The sequence below is a fragment of the Neofelis nebulosa genome, chromosome 17 (genome assembly GCF_028018385.1).
Source record: "Neofelis nebulosa isolate mNeoNeb1 chromosome 17, mNeoNeb1.pri, whole genome shotgun sequence".
NCBI classification, from domain to species: Eukaryota; Metazoa; Chordata; class Mammalia; order Carnivora; family Felidae; genus Neofelis; species Neofelis nebulosa.
In genome coordinates, this window is record NC_080798.1 from 45,380,073 (window position 1) to 45,394,895 (window position 14,823).

A 14,823-nucleotide genomic window follows, 5' to 3' on the forward strand; every position below is an offset into this window, starting at 1 on the left:
AGAGCAGTTTCTTATTCTCTGAGTCAACCACCCAGCCAGCTTGCCTTCCCACCTTCCTGCCTGCTTGCCTTCCTTCCTTCCTTTATTTATTTATTTAAAAAAAATTTTTTTAATGTTTATTTATTTTTGAGACAGAGAGAGACAGAGCATGAACGGGGAGGGGCAGAGAGAGGGAGACACAGAATCTGAAACAGGCTCCAGGCTCTGAGCTGTCAGCACAGAGCCTGAGGTGGGGCTCGAACTCACAGACTGCGAGATCATGGCCTGAGCTGAAGTCAGCTGCTTAACCGACTGAGCCACCCAGGTGCCCCTTCCTTCCTTCCTTCCTTCCTTCCTTCCTTCCTTCCTTCCTTCCTTCCTTCCTTCCTTCCTTTAAAATTACATTCTGTTCTTATTTCCTAGGTGCAATATTTTATCTCTGAATTGTTTTGAGACTATTTTTGATCTCTGTTTCATTTAACTATAAGCTTTTTAAAAAGAGATATAATTCATATACTTTACAATTCACCGCTTTGAAGTGTTATTTCAGCGAATGTTAGCCTTTTCACAAAGTTTGTGTAGTTGTTACTTACTACTGTCTATTTGCGGAACATTTCATGACCTCGAGAGAAACTTTTTACCCATTAACAGTCACTCCACCCCCCTGACCCTCTCAGCCCTAGGCAACCACTGATCTCCTTTCTCTTTCCACAGATTTGCCTATTCTAAATATTTTGTATAAATGAAATCATATAATAATTGGGCCTTTTTGCCTGCTTCCTTTTTTTTCTTTTCTTTCACTTAGTGTCAAGTTTTCATAGGTCACCCATATTGCAGAATGAAACAGCACTTCGTTCCTTTTTTCACCAAAGAATATTCTATTGTAAGGATATACTGCATTTTCGTATCCATTTCTCAGTTCATGAACATTTGGGTTGTTTCCCCTTTTTAGATTCTGAATAATCCTGCGATACACATTTGTTCTTTTGGGCATACACCTAGAAATGGAATTGCAGGGTCTTAAAATTCTATTTAACTTTTTTTTTTTTTTTTAATTTTTTTTTTTTTTCAACATTTTTTATTTTTGGGACAGAGAGAGACAGAGCATGAACGGGGGAGGGGCAGAGAGAGAGGGAGACACAGAATCGGAAACAGGCTCCAGGCTCCGAGCCATCAGCCCAGAGCCTGACGCGGGGCTCGAACTCACGGACCGCAAGATCGTGACCTGGCTGAAGTCGGACGCTTAACCGACTGCGCCACCCAGGCGCCCCTCTATTTAACTTTTTAAGAAATATTTTATCTTTGAGTAATCTTTAACCCAACGTGGGGCTCGAACTCACAATCCCAAGACCAAGAGTTACGTGCTCCACTGACTGAGCCAGCCAGGCGCCCTGATTCTGTTTCACTTTTTGAGGAACTGCCAAGATGTTTTCCAAAGTTGTGCACCATTTTTCATTTCTTGCTAGCATTATTTGAGGATTCTGATTTCTCCAAGTTCTTGCTGTCATTTGTTCTTGTATACTTTCTGATTTTGGCCATTTTAGTTTGTGTGAAGGGGTATCTCAGTATGGTTTTAAAATGTTTGCGTTTCACTAGTGACCAGTGAGGTTGTGCATCCTTTCATATATTGTTTTATTTTTAATCTCTTCTTTAGAGAAATGTCTGTTTAGATCCTTTGCCCATTAAAAAAAAAAAAGTTTATTTTGAGAGTGAGAGAGAGAGGGAAAGAGAGAGAGAATCCCAAGCAGTCTCCACAGTCCGTGCAGAGCGGAATGTGGGCTCGAACTCACGAATTGTGACATCGTGACCAGAGCTGAAACCAAGAGGTGGACGCTTAACCAGCTGAGCCACCCACGTGCCCCTGCGCATTTCTTTTTAAGTTGTATTATTTGGCTTTTTATTAGTGAGTTGTAAAAGTTCTTTATTCTAGATACGAGTCTTATCAGATACATGCTTTGCAAATATTTTCTCTCATTCTTTGGGTTGTCTTTTCACTTCCTTGATGGTCTCCTCTAAAGCACAGAAAATTTTAATTTTGATGAAGACAAATTTATCTTGTTTTTATTTATTTGTGCTTTTCATAGCATGTCCAAGGAAGCATTTCCTGACTTAAAGTCATGAAGATTTATGCCTTTCGTTTTTTTCTGAGTTTTATAGTTTTTGCCCTTATATTTTGGTCTTTGATCCGTTTTGAGTTCATTTTTGTATCAGGTGTGAGGCACAGGCCCACCTTCATTTGCGCACGCGTACCCCGTTGTGCTAGCGCCATTCGCTGAAAAGACTATTGCTCTTATTTCTGCTGAATTGTCTCGGCACCCTTGTCTGAAATCATTTGGACGAAAAAGTATGGGTTTGTCTGTGGATTCTCAGTTTTCTTTACTTGCTCTGTACGTGTCTTTATGCCTGTACTCCATGGTCTTGGTTACTGTGGCTTGGTGGTAAGTTTAGAAATTAGGAAACGTGAATCCTCCAACTTTGTTTTTCTTTTATTTTTTTCAGGATTATTTTGGCTATTCTGGATCCCTTGCATTTTCTTATGCATTTTAGGATGAGCTTGTCAGTTATTTTTTTTCTCTGCATGTTTTGATATCTGGCTTTTCTTTCTGAGGCTCTCCTCAAATTGTGTTCCTTTCTGCATGAAGTACCAGCAGGCTGAACTGTGTGCTAGGACTCAAATGAGGGAAGGTGAGTGGGGTGGGGGGCCAGTGACTTGTCACAGTTCCTGATGTAGACTTCCACTTATCTTCCTGGATCTGCATGGTGCCTTATCACTACCCTCAGCTGTGCCTGAAATCCCCAGGTGTAGTCGAATCTATCCAGAGTCTAAAAATGAACTCTCCTGTTCAGGTTTAGGGAGGGTGACTGCCTAGCTGAATTGGTGGGGAAGGGGGTCCGGGAACTCTGTGTTCCATACAGGCTTTCACTGGTCTCTCCTGTTTTTAGGCTCACTTAGGTTCTCACTTTCAGAGGTACCTGGTGACCCGGTTATTGACCCTCAGTGCCATCAGCCTGCTTCTCGGCAGCTCTGCCTCCCCAGCCGGTTCAGGCAGTTAGGTTTCAGTTTCAACTCGCTTTCCAGAATGTTGCCTCCCTCTTTAACTGTTGTTTCGTTTTCTATTCATTTTTAGTGGGCTTGTATTTTTGTATTTCTTTTTGTTTTAAATCTTATTTCTTTTTTTGAGAGAGAGACAGAGGGAGAGCGAACAGGGGAGGGGCAGAGAGAGGGAGAAAGAATCCCAAGCAGGCTCCGTGCTGTCAGCACAGAGCTCCACGCGGGGCTCAAACTCACAAACCCGGAGATTGTGACCGGAGCCGAGATCAAAGGTCACTTAACCGACTGAGCCACCCAGGTGCCCCTGTTTTTGTATTTCTTTTCTGTCTTTCTGATGGAGTTTGAGAAGGGGACAGACAGAGATAAATATACGTGTTTAATCTGTCATGTTTATTGAGAGCCCCTGGCAGGCTCTCCGGGGAAAAGTTGATATCGTGGAAGGTGGTGTAATATGTGGTCTCCTTGGAACCACTACTGACACAGAGCTCCTTCACTAGATTCTGTTCCTAGAGTTTTATATTCCCCCATTTTTTTAATCTGCATATTATTCTGTGCAATTTTTCTGCATAATTTTGGTTTTGCCTAGAACATTTGGATAGAGCTAAAGTCCTACTCTTAGTACAATGGGCTAATTCAGTAACAGTAAACCAGTGGTTCTTACCCCAAATTTATATTAGGATACCCTGGGGGAATTTTTAGATGACATAGCTGACCCCACCCTACTCCAGTCCAAGCAAATGGGAATCCCTGAGGCTGGGATTTGGTTGTCCTTTTTGTTGGTCTGTTTTTCATACTCCCCAGATCATTCATTCTCGGTGCACAAGGAATCGAGAACCATTGCTCCAAAGCATTTCGTATTTCACTAAGAATAATTTTAAAATTTTTTTTTTTTTTTTAACGTTTATTTATTTTTGAGACAGAGAGAGACACAGCATGAAGGGGGGGGGAGGGGCAGAGAGAGAAGGAGACACAGAATCGGAAGCAGGCTCCAGGCTCTGAGCCATCAGCCCAGAGCCCGACGTGGGGCTCGAACTCACGGACCGCAAGATCGTGACCTGAGCTGAAGTCGGACGCTTAACCGACTGCGCCACCCAGGTGCCCTTCACTAAGAATAATTTTACTTATGAAGAATTTGTCAAATTCCACTGAATCCCTTACACTGTTATTTTCTTCCTCCTTCACTGCCCTTGACATGCGCTGGCCCCTTTTTGTTGTTTATCCTCCCAAGACTCACCAGCACCTCAAGAGCTTCTGCCCTTGCTCTTTTATCTGCCTGGAATGTTCTTCCACTGCTATTCTCAATTCCGTCCGCCATCTTCAGGTCTTTGCTCAGAAGTCACCTTCCCATCAAGACTTTCCTTGTCCACAATTTTCTCTGCTTTCGACTGCCATCTCAAATTCCTGTCCTAAACTGCTTTGTTTTCCTCCAACTGCTGGTCACCTCCACACATCTCTCATTTGGTTTCTGTCTGACATCCCTTGTGGCACATGTCCTCTCCCTATGTTATCAGTCTTTTAGTGTTTGAAGAAGCCAATGGATGGAGCCTCATTTATTCTTTCTCTCATGATCTTCTTTTCTGTGGGTAGATATGAGTGACCTGTATTATTTCTTTCTCCTGGAAAAACTTCTTTTAAAAATTTCTTTCAGAGCGTGTTTTTGTTTGAGGAAGTCTTTTGTTTATTCCTTTACTTTTGAAGAATAACTCCACTGGCCCCAAAATTCTAGGTTAGTGTGTTTTTTCTTTTAATACTTTAACTATTTCATTCTGCTGTCTTGTTGCTTGTATCATTTCCGGTAAGAAGCCTGCTGTAATTCTCATCCTTATTCCTGTATAGGTTTGCTGGGTTTTTTTTCGCCTTTGGCTTCTTTCAAGATTTTCTCTTTGTTTTTAGCTTTGTCTAGATTAAATAAGGTAATATTGTGTGTCCAGTTGTTTGTTTTGTTCTTGTTTTTGGTATTTATCCTACTTGATGTTCTCTGAGCTTCCTGGATTTGGGGCTTGTTCTTGGTTTTTAATTTTGGAAAATTCTTGGCCATTATTACCTAAGGTATTTCTTTTGCTCTGTTCTCTCTTCTGCTATTCCAATTATGCATATTTTGCACATTTTGAAATTATGTCACGGTTCTTGGACTTTTAAAAACATTCTTTCTTCTCTTTGCATTTTCATTTGGGAAGTTTCATCTGATGTATCTTCAAGCTCTGAGTCCACAGCCACATTGTCTACTGATGAGCCCATCAAGGCATTCTACGTTTATGTTACACTGTTTTAGATTTCTGACATTTTCTTTTTTCTTTCTTAGAGTTTCCACATCTCTACTTACATTATCCATCTGTTCTTGGGTGTTTTCTACTCTTTCCAATAGAATCATTAACATATTCATCCATAGTTATTTTTGAGAGAGAGAGAGAGAGAGAGAGAGAGAGAGAGCAGGGGAGGGGCAGAGGGAGAGGGAAACACAGAATCCTAGAATCCAGGCTCCGAGCTGTCAGCACAGAGCCTGACAGACATGGGGCTCGAAACCACGAACCATGAGACCATCACCTGAGCAGAACTCAGACCCTCAACCAAAGTCAGACATTCAACTGATTGAGCCAGCCAGGCACCCCCAAAGTTATTTTAAATTCTGTCTGATAGTTTTAAAATCTCTGTTATCTCTGAGTCTGGTTCTGATACTGCTTTGTCTCTTCACACTGTTATTCTTGCCTTTAGGCATTGCTTATAATTTTTTTTAAAGTTTACTTATTTATTTTTGAGAGAGACAGAGAAAGCATGAGCCAGGGCGAGAGAGAGAGAGAGAGAGAGAGAGAGAGACAGACAGACAGACAGACAGACAGACACACGAAATCCCTAGCAGGCTCTGCAGGGTTAACATAGAACCTGAAGTGGGGCTTGAACTCATGAAACTGTGAGATCGTGACCTGAGCTGAAACCAAGAGTTGGATGCTTAACTGACTGAGCCACCAGGAGCCCCTAATTATAATTTCTTTAAAAGTTTATTTATTTAGGGGCATCTGGGTGGCTCAGTCAGTTGGGCGTCCGACTTCAGCTCAGGTCATGATCTCACAGTCCATGAGTTCAGACCCCGCATCAGGCTCTGTGCTGACAGCTCAGAGCCTGGACCCTTCTTTGGATTCTGTGTCTCCCTCTCCCTCTGTGCCCCTCCCCTGCTCATGCTCTGTCTCTTGCTGTCTCAAAAATAAATAAAAACAATAAATTTTTTTTTTTAAAGTTTATTTGAGGGAGAGAGAGAGAGAGAGAGAGAGAGAGAGCATGTCTGTGCATGCGCACTTGGAAGTGGGGGAGGGGCAGAGAGAAAAGGAAAGAGAATCTCAAGTAGGCTCCATACCGTCAGTGCAGAGCCTGATGTGGGGCTAGAATTCATGAACCATGAGATCAGAGCTGAAGTCAGATGCTTAACCAACTAAGTCACCCAAGTGCCCCTTCCTTATAATACTTTTTAATTGAAGGCTGGACATGATGCATTGGGTAATAGGAACTGAGGTTAATAGGCCTTTCGTTTGGGATTTTATGTTAATCTGGCTAGGAGTTGGTTTGTATTTAATGATCGCTAAAACTGTAAGTACCAGAAACTTCAAATTCATCTAGTGTTCTTGTTTTGGTCTCTTGGTTATCTTTGGTTTTCCCTAAGAAGTCTTTTTTTTTTTAAGTAAAAAAATTTTAAATAAATTTATTTTAGAAAGAGAAAGAGAGCATGAGTGGGGGAGAGGAGCAGAGGGAGAGAGAGATACTCAAGCAAGCTCCATGCTCTTTGTGGAGCTGGACATGGGGCTCAATCCCACGAACCTGGGATTGTGACCTGAGCTGAAATCAGGAGTCAGACTTTCTTTTTTTTTTTTTTAATTAAAAAAAATATTCATTTTTGAGAGAGAGTGAGAGCACGCGCAAGCTGGAGAGTTGCAAAGAAAGAGGGAGGGATACCAGATTCTGAAGCAGGCTCCAGGCTCTGAGCTGTCGTGGGACTTGAACCCGCAAACCGTGAGATCATGACCTGAGCTGAAGTTGGATGTGTAACCGATTGAGCCTCCCAGGCGCGTCCCCCAGGAGCTCAAAGTGTGCACCTTTCATCTCTTTTAGGTGTAACCCACTCTTATGACCCATGATATGATAGGAAAATATGGGGGAGGGGGAGTATTTTGCAATCTTATCATTAAATCTCAGTCTTTTAATGGGTCTTTGTCTCTTGGTTGTGACCTTCACTAGTGTTTATTAACTGTTTTCTCCCCCTTAGGTGAAACAAGAAGGCTAGAAAGGCCTTAGGGAAATTTCCTCCCCCTAGTTAGGATAAAGCTCTGGGTAAAGTCTTTTTCCCTAGAGATGGGCCATTCTTGTGGAGAACATTTGGCATATTTCACAGTGGTTACTTCTTCCATTTCTGAGCCAGGGCCAGGAGGGGATCTTTCTATGTTCTTTACCAGGAATTTTTTTTTTTTTTTTCTGTTTTATTCACTGATGTATCGCCAGCACCCAAAACAGTGCTTGGTGTATAAAAGATGCTCAGTAAATATTTGTTGAATGAGTAACTGAATACCTTTCACCCAGGCCCGTGAGGTTCTTTTATGTAGATGTGGAAGAATTTCTCAGACCTAAAATGACAATAAACTGATGACATTTCTCTGAATGAGTAGTCCTCAAACCTAGTGTTTACTTATTGGGTTTTGTGGTGTTTGTGAGCGTCTCTCTAATCTGAACCCTGCATAAAATGGGTTTGTTTTAGAGCGTTTTTTTTTCATTTTTTTTGACTGCACCCTTTAGAAAAAAAATGTATTTGATGTGACCCAGTATGCATGTACATATAGTATACATTTATCTGAACAGACTTTTCAGGAAATAATACTTTTCCTTATGTTTGATGTACTCATATTTTCTACTCTGTTATATTTCATTTTTAAAACATACTTTTCAAGATTTACATAGAGGATAGGTTCAGAGGACAATATATGTTTGATTTTTTAAAACAGATTTGGGTAAATATACCAGAGTTAGTTTTGGCTTCCCCCTTCCCCTCCCCATAAATCCGTTACTTTCTCCAATAATGAAATTCTTTGTGTGTCTGTAATCTTTGGTGCTATTTTAAACACTGTTCTCTTTCTTCCTCCTTCCTGGCCCAGGCTTATGCTAAGTCAGTTTTTTGGGGAGCAATTTGGATGCAAACATTTCCAATTGCTTTTAGCAAGGGAAACAATTCCTTGAGTTCACCACAGTGTTGCTGAGACCGGTGGGCCTCAGGTTTCATGAGATTCCTGTAGTGCGTAGTGGGGATTTGAGACTCATGCCCATTAGGGGCCCTGAGGCAGAAGCTAATAGATTAAAAGTGCTTTTGGGATGGGATCTGACTTCTCTTCTCTAGGAATGGTTACTTTTTAAAATACATGGTTGAAAAGGTTTTACAGTTCAAAATACCTACCTACCTTGTGATGTCAAGGTGGTATTTTCCCGATTGGATCTGGAAAGACAGGCAGAGCCCTGCAGAATAACACTGATTATTGTTAAGAAACAATGGGCTGGGGGCGCGTGGGTGGCTCCGTTGGTTAAGCGTCCGGCTTCGGCTCAGGTCACGATCTCACAGTTCGTGGGTTCGAGCCCCGCGTCGGGCTCTGTGCTGACAGCTCAGAGCCTGGAGCCTGCTTCACATTCTGTGTCTCCCTCTCTCTCTGCCCCTTCCCTGCTCATGCTGTGTCTCTCTGTCTCAAAAATAAACAAACATTAAAAAAAAAAAAAAAAAAGAAACAATGGACTGTAATCACAGAAGACATTGGAGAAAGAAAATGTCTTGTCTGCTCTGTTTCTCCTCCTTTCCCGGTTGGCTTTCTTCCTTCTAAGCCTTCTTTGAAATTTATCTGACTGATTTTGTTTTGGGGCCACGAAGTATATAAATCAAGAGGTTTGGGCTTCTTCCCATTTAACAGGCCGTGTGGAAGCTTCCAGTTTCATTCTCTCGAAGTCTCTGGAGTTCAGGCCACGGGCTAAAAAATACTAAAGCTCAGGGAGGACAAGCTAGTTTAAAACTACCCTCCGTCGAGTTGCCTTAGGAAAGAGTCCCAATAGATGTAAAGATTTTTAAAATGTTCTTTTATTTTTAAAGTCTATGAATAATGGATTTCCAGCTTATAGTGTTTTAACCCCTGTTAGTGAAAGCCCTGAGGCTTAATTTATAATCATTAATCTTTCCTTCATTATTCAAGATACGATCTTTTCTCCCCCCTTAAAATTATCGTTAAACTACGGGAAAGATCAAACATGTAAAATGGTTCAGAGAATAAGATAAAAAATAGTCATAAAAACCACCATCTGGATTTAATGAATATTAACATTTTGCCATATTTGCTTCAGAACTTTTTCTTTAAAAGATAAAATGTTGCGGATACATTTGAAGTTCCCTTGGCCTCGCTCCACACTCCAGTTCCCCTGCTGCCTTCTGTGCTACCCCAGGGGTAACTTCTGTTCTCACCTCTGTGTGGTTACTTTCCATCCACGCTTTTATGCTTTTATTCCATTTATGTTTGGCCACAGCAATGTACAAGTGTTTTGTGTAAGTTCAAGTATACACCAATCGCATTATACTACACTTAGGTTTCCCCTGGCTTTTTTTTTTTTTTCCTTTTAGCATTATAATTTGGGATTTGTACATGAAGATTGAATTCATATATTTCAAGCACTGCATAGTATTCCATTTTACAAATGTATCACAGTTTACTCATTCCCCCATTGATGGACATTGTTTACAAATTTTTACTACTAGAAACGTTGTGACGAATGTCTTTGAATATGGCTTCTTCAGCGTGTGTTAGAAGATTTTCTCTTGGCAGATATGTAGGAATGGAATCTTGGGAGGTGCACTATATACGCATCTTTAACTTTATGGAGCTGGCAGGTACCATCTAATATGCCCCCAAAAGTGTATAAGGCTTTTCATCAGCACTTATTGTCAGACTTCCAATCTCTTGCTAATCTGCTAGGTAGAAAGAGACTTGATTTTTTTTTTTTAAGTTTATTAATTTATTTTGAGAGAGAGAGAGCACACACGCTAGCGAACAGCAGAGGGACAGAGAGAGGAGAGATTCCCAAGCAGGCTCCACACTGTCAGCACAGAGCCCTGTGTGGGGCTCCAACTCATGAACTGTGAGATTGTGACTCCCGAACTGAAATCAAGAGTTGGAAGCTTAACCCACTGAGCCACTCAGCGCCCCAAAGAGTTGATCTTTTTATTGCTTTTCCCAAACAAATTCAGACTGGAGAATCACAACATCATTCTTTTAAATTTCAGAAAATGATGTTCAAATTCATTCATTCAGGAAACATTTCTGGAGTTCCAGTTATGGGGCAGGGACCATTCTAGATAGTCGGGCTACAGGGCTGACAGATGGGACACACATCTCAGCCTTCACGCAGCTTACATTCTGGGGGGGGGGGCTGGGTAGAGAGAGACAATAAATAAAATAAATCAATACGATATTAATCATGTCAGTGATAAATGCTAGGGAGGAAGAGTAAAATAAGGAAGGATGGGTCCAAATGTGTGTGGAGAGGTAGGGTTAATAGGGTGGTCTGGGAACACCTCTTAAGAAAGTGACATTTGAGGGGCACCCGGTGGCGCAGTTGGCTAAGCATCCAACGTCAGCTCAGGTCATGATCTCACGGATCATGAGTTTGAGGCCCGCATTGAGCTCTCTGCTGTCAGCGCAGAACCCGCCTCTGATTTCTGTCTCGGTCCCTCTCTCTCCCCTCCCTGCTCGTGTGTGTGTGTGTGTGTGTGTGTGTGTGTGTGTGTGTGTGTGTGTATGTATGTGTGCTGTCTCTCAAAAAGAAATATTAAAAAAAAAAAAAGTGACATTTGAGTAAATGCCTGAGGTAATGAAGGAATAAACCATGTATGTGGACTACTGGGGAAAGAACATTCTAGATGGAAAAAGTGGGAGTCTAAGAGGAGAGCATATCTGGCATGTTCAAGGAACAGTGAGGAGGCTTGTGTAGTAGCTTGAGAGGAGGGAATAAGTGGGGAGAGAAAAGGGATGAGGTCAGAGAGGGGTATGGACTGTATTACACAGGACCTCCATTTTCAGGACTTTGGCTTTTGCTCTGAGGTGGATGAGAAGCCACTGGGTGGTTTTGAATAGCAGAGTGGTATAATCTGACGTACATATTAAAAAAAAAATCAATCTGCTGAGTGTAGAGATTAGATTGAAGGGGGTGAAGGGAGAAACAACAATCTGGGTAAGAGATCACCGGGCTTTGGACCAAGACACTGACAGGAGAGGTGGAGATAAATATTTGAACCTGGGAATATTTTAGTGGTAGAACCAACAGGCATTATTGACGGTTTGATGTGGGGTGGGAGGAGGAAAGGAGAAGCAGGGATGAGCCCCAGGATTTTGGCCTGAGCCACTGGTTGGAAGGAGTTGTCATTAACTGAGATGCAGAAGGCTGAGAAGCACATTCGTGGGGGAAGGGAGGATATCAGAAGATCGGTTTTGCCAGTAGACAGAGGGTCTGAGGTTCGAGGGTGAGGTTTGTACCATACATACCAATATGGGACGCTCAACAAATAGATGGTATTTAAAGCCATGAGATCAGTGAAATAACCAGCAGATGGGTAACGCCTGAGCCATGGGACACCCTTATGTTAGGGGTGAGGAGGGGAAAAGGAGCCCGCAAAGGGGTTGAGCAGGAGCAGCAGGCCAGGCGAGTGGAAAATCAGGCAGGTGTGACTTCTGGAACCAAGGGAAGGAAGCATGTCAAGGAAGAGAGTGATGGATCCATCATGTCAGAGGCTGCCAGCAGGTCACGTGAGATGAGAACTGAGAATTCACTACCAGATTTAATAACATGGAGCTCTAGTCTTGAGAACTCGATAAGGGTAGTTTCAGTATTGTATTCCCATATTCCACCATTCCAGTATCATATTGCCATATGCTCCCTGGAACTTTTCAGGGGATTCCACTGCTGTTCCATATGCAAGATTGCAGTAAAATGCTTGTTACAGACCAGTCCAGAAAAAAAACCCAAAAAATAAAAAACTAATCACTTACAAATTTTTTGGACGAGATATATCTTACAAATAAGGCAGATTATTTTGTTTTGGGCTAACATCTTGAGGCACAAAATGATTTGACCTTAGCTATGGAAAATGTCAAAATCATTGTGACTTCACAGTGGCCACATTTCATCCTCACGTAAAGGGCTTCCATTCTTGGAGTCATGCATTGTTTTAAGGCTGAACAGCTCTTCAGGATTGGAAGTTCGGAGGAGAGATCAGAAACAATGAGAGAAGGTATTAATGATGTTGAATAGAATAGGAATTTCACAGTGTTTTTGCAGTAGCAGTTCTCAGGGGTGGTCCTTCTACCTCTGGCGGCCCCTTGAAAGTTACAGGGTTTTGCAAGATCAAAATTGTTTTCATAACAACTTTCTTTGCCTTTTTCCTCTGTGATCACATATGCACGGATGGTGCAAAAGCAAAGGTGGGTAGAGCTGTTGTTGCCGTAGCTTGAATCCGGGCAGTGGCACGCCTCTCAGCTGTTGTCACCGTATTCCTCAGTGTGGCATACTGGGTGAAAGAGAAGAAAACAGTTAGTTGCACTTAAGAATGTACTTGATGGAGCAGTAAAAATTACTAATTTTATTAAGTCTTGACTCGTATGCATGTCTTTTTTAATATTCTCTTTGATGAAATGGAAACTATGCTCAAGGCGCTTCTACGTTCTGAACCATAATGGTTGCCTTGAGAAAAAGCACTTTTGTGAGTGTTTGAATTGAGAGCCGAGTTCGTTGCTTTTTTTGTGAAATACTATTTTCACTTAACTGAAGTTACTAGATTTGGGTGTTTGGCAGACATTTTCGTGAAGATGAATGAAGTGAGCCTGTCACTTGAAGGAAAACAGCTCACAGCATTTGTTGCCAATGATAAAATATGAGTTTTGAAGTGAAAAGTAGAAATTTGGAACACATATCTACCACTAAGAGCTTGACAGTTTCCCAATACTTAAAGATCTGTCTGATGATATCACTGGTGACATTTCACAAATGTGCTGTTTTTGGATAGTGTATAATGAAATGTGTCAACATTTGGAATATCTACATAGCTCAGTGAACCAATATTTTTCAAATGACAAAGGATGCTATTACAAAATCGTATACGATTAAGAGATCCATTCCAAATGCAAGATAGACTTATACCTCTAGCCAAGATGGAGTGAGGTAGTGAAGCACACCCCACATGTGCTTTTTGGCCATTTGTATATCCTTTTTTTTGAACACTTTTTTTTTTTTAATTAAAAAAATTTTTTTTGATGTTTATTTTTTTTTTATTTTTATTTAAAAAAAAATTTTTTTTTCAACGTTTTTTATTTATTTTTGGGACAGAGAGAGACAGAGCATGAACGGGGGAGGGGCAGAGAGAGAGGGAGACACAGAATCGGAAGCAGGCTCCAGGCTCTGAGCCATCGGCCCAGAGCCTGACGCGGGGCTCGAACTCACGGACCGCGAGATCGTGACCTGGCTGAAGTCGGACGCTTAACCGACTGCGCCACCCAGGCGCCCCTGATGTTTATTTTTGAGAGAGAGAGACATACAGTGCAAGTGGAGGAGGGGCAGAGAGAGGGAGACACAGAATCCGAAGCAGGCTTCAGGCTCTGAGCTGTCAGCCCAGAGCCTGATGTGGGGTTCATACTCACGAACCGTGAGATCATGACCTGAGCCAAAGCCAGACGCTCAACCGACTGAGCCACCCAGGTGCCCCAGGAGCCCCTTTTTTTGAACACTTTTAATGTTTATTTATTTATTTTTTTTATTTATTTTTTGGGACAGAGAGAGACAGAGCATGAACGGGGAGGGGCAGAGAGAGAGGGAGACACAGAATCGGAAACAGGCTCCAGGCTCCGAGCCATCAGCCCAGAGCCTGACGCGGGGCTCGAACTCACGGACCGCGAGATCGTGACCTGGCTGAAGTCGGACGCTTAACCGACTGCGCCACCCAGGCGCCCCATAATGTTTATTTATTTTTGAGCGAGCGAGAGAGAGCATGAACGTGTGCGTGTGTGCACGTGGGGGAGGGGCAGAGAGAGAGGGAGACCAAGGATCCAAAGTGGGCTCCTCGCTGATAGCAGAGACCCCCATGTGGGGCTTGAACTCAAGAACCATGAGATCATAACCTGAGCCAAAATTGAATACTCAACCGACTGAGCCACCCAGGTGCCCCTGTATATCTTTTTTGAAGAAATGTCTATTCACATCTTTTGCTGATTTAAAAAATTGGTTTACTTTGGGGCACCTTGGTTGGTTGAGCGTCTGACTTTGACTCAGGTCATGATCTTATGGTTTGTGAGTTTGAGCTCTGCATGGGGCTCTCTGCTGTCAGCACAGAGCCCACTTTGGATCCTTTATCCCCCTCTCTCTCTGCCCCTCACCTGCTTGTGCTCTCTCTCGCTCAAGAAATGAATAAACATTAAAAAATTAAAAATGGGTTAAAAAATTGGATTTTTAGAAAAATGTTATTTATTGTGAAAGTGTGCGAGCATCCATATGCACTTGTGAGTGAGTGGGAGAGGGGCAGAGGGAGAGGGAGAGAGAATCCCAAGTGGGCTCCATGCCCAGCCCTGAGCCTGATGCTGGGCTTGATCTCATGAAATGTGAAATCAAGAGTCGGATGCTTAACCAACTGAGCCACCGGATGCCTCCCTTTTTTTTTTTTCTTTTTTTCTCAGAGCGAGCGAGTGAGCAGGGGAGAGGGCAGAGGGAAAGAGAAAGAGAGAATTCCAAGCAGGCTCCACACT

The 14,823-nt window shown here is 42.3% G+C and overlaps 1 protein-coding gene across 1 annotated transcript in view; it reads left to right on the forward strand.

Annotated features, from left to right (window-relative positions):
- The window catches only part of WWP2 (WW domain containing E3 ubiquitin protein ligase 2), a 155,129-nt gene that overhangs the window by 11,687 nt on the left and 128,619 nt on the right, over positions 1-14,823 (forward strand). The gene's annotated exons all lie outside the window — the stretch shown is intronic.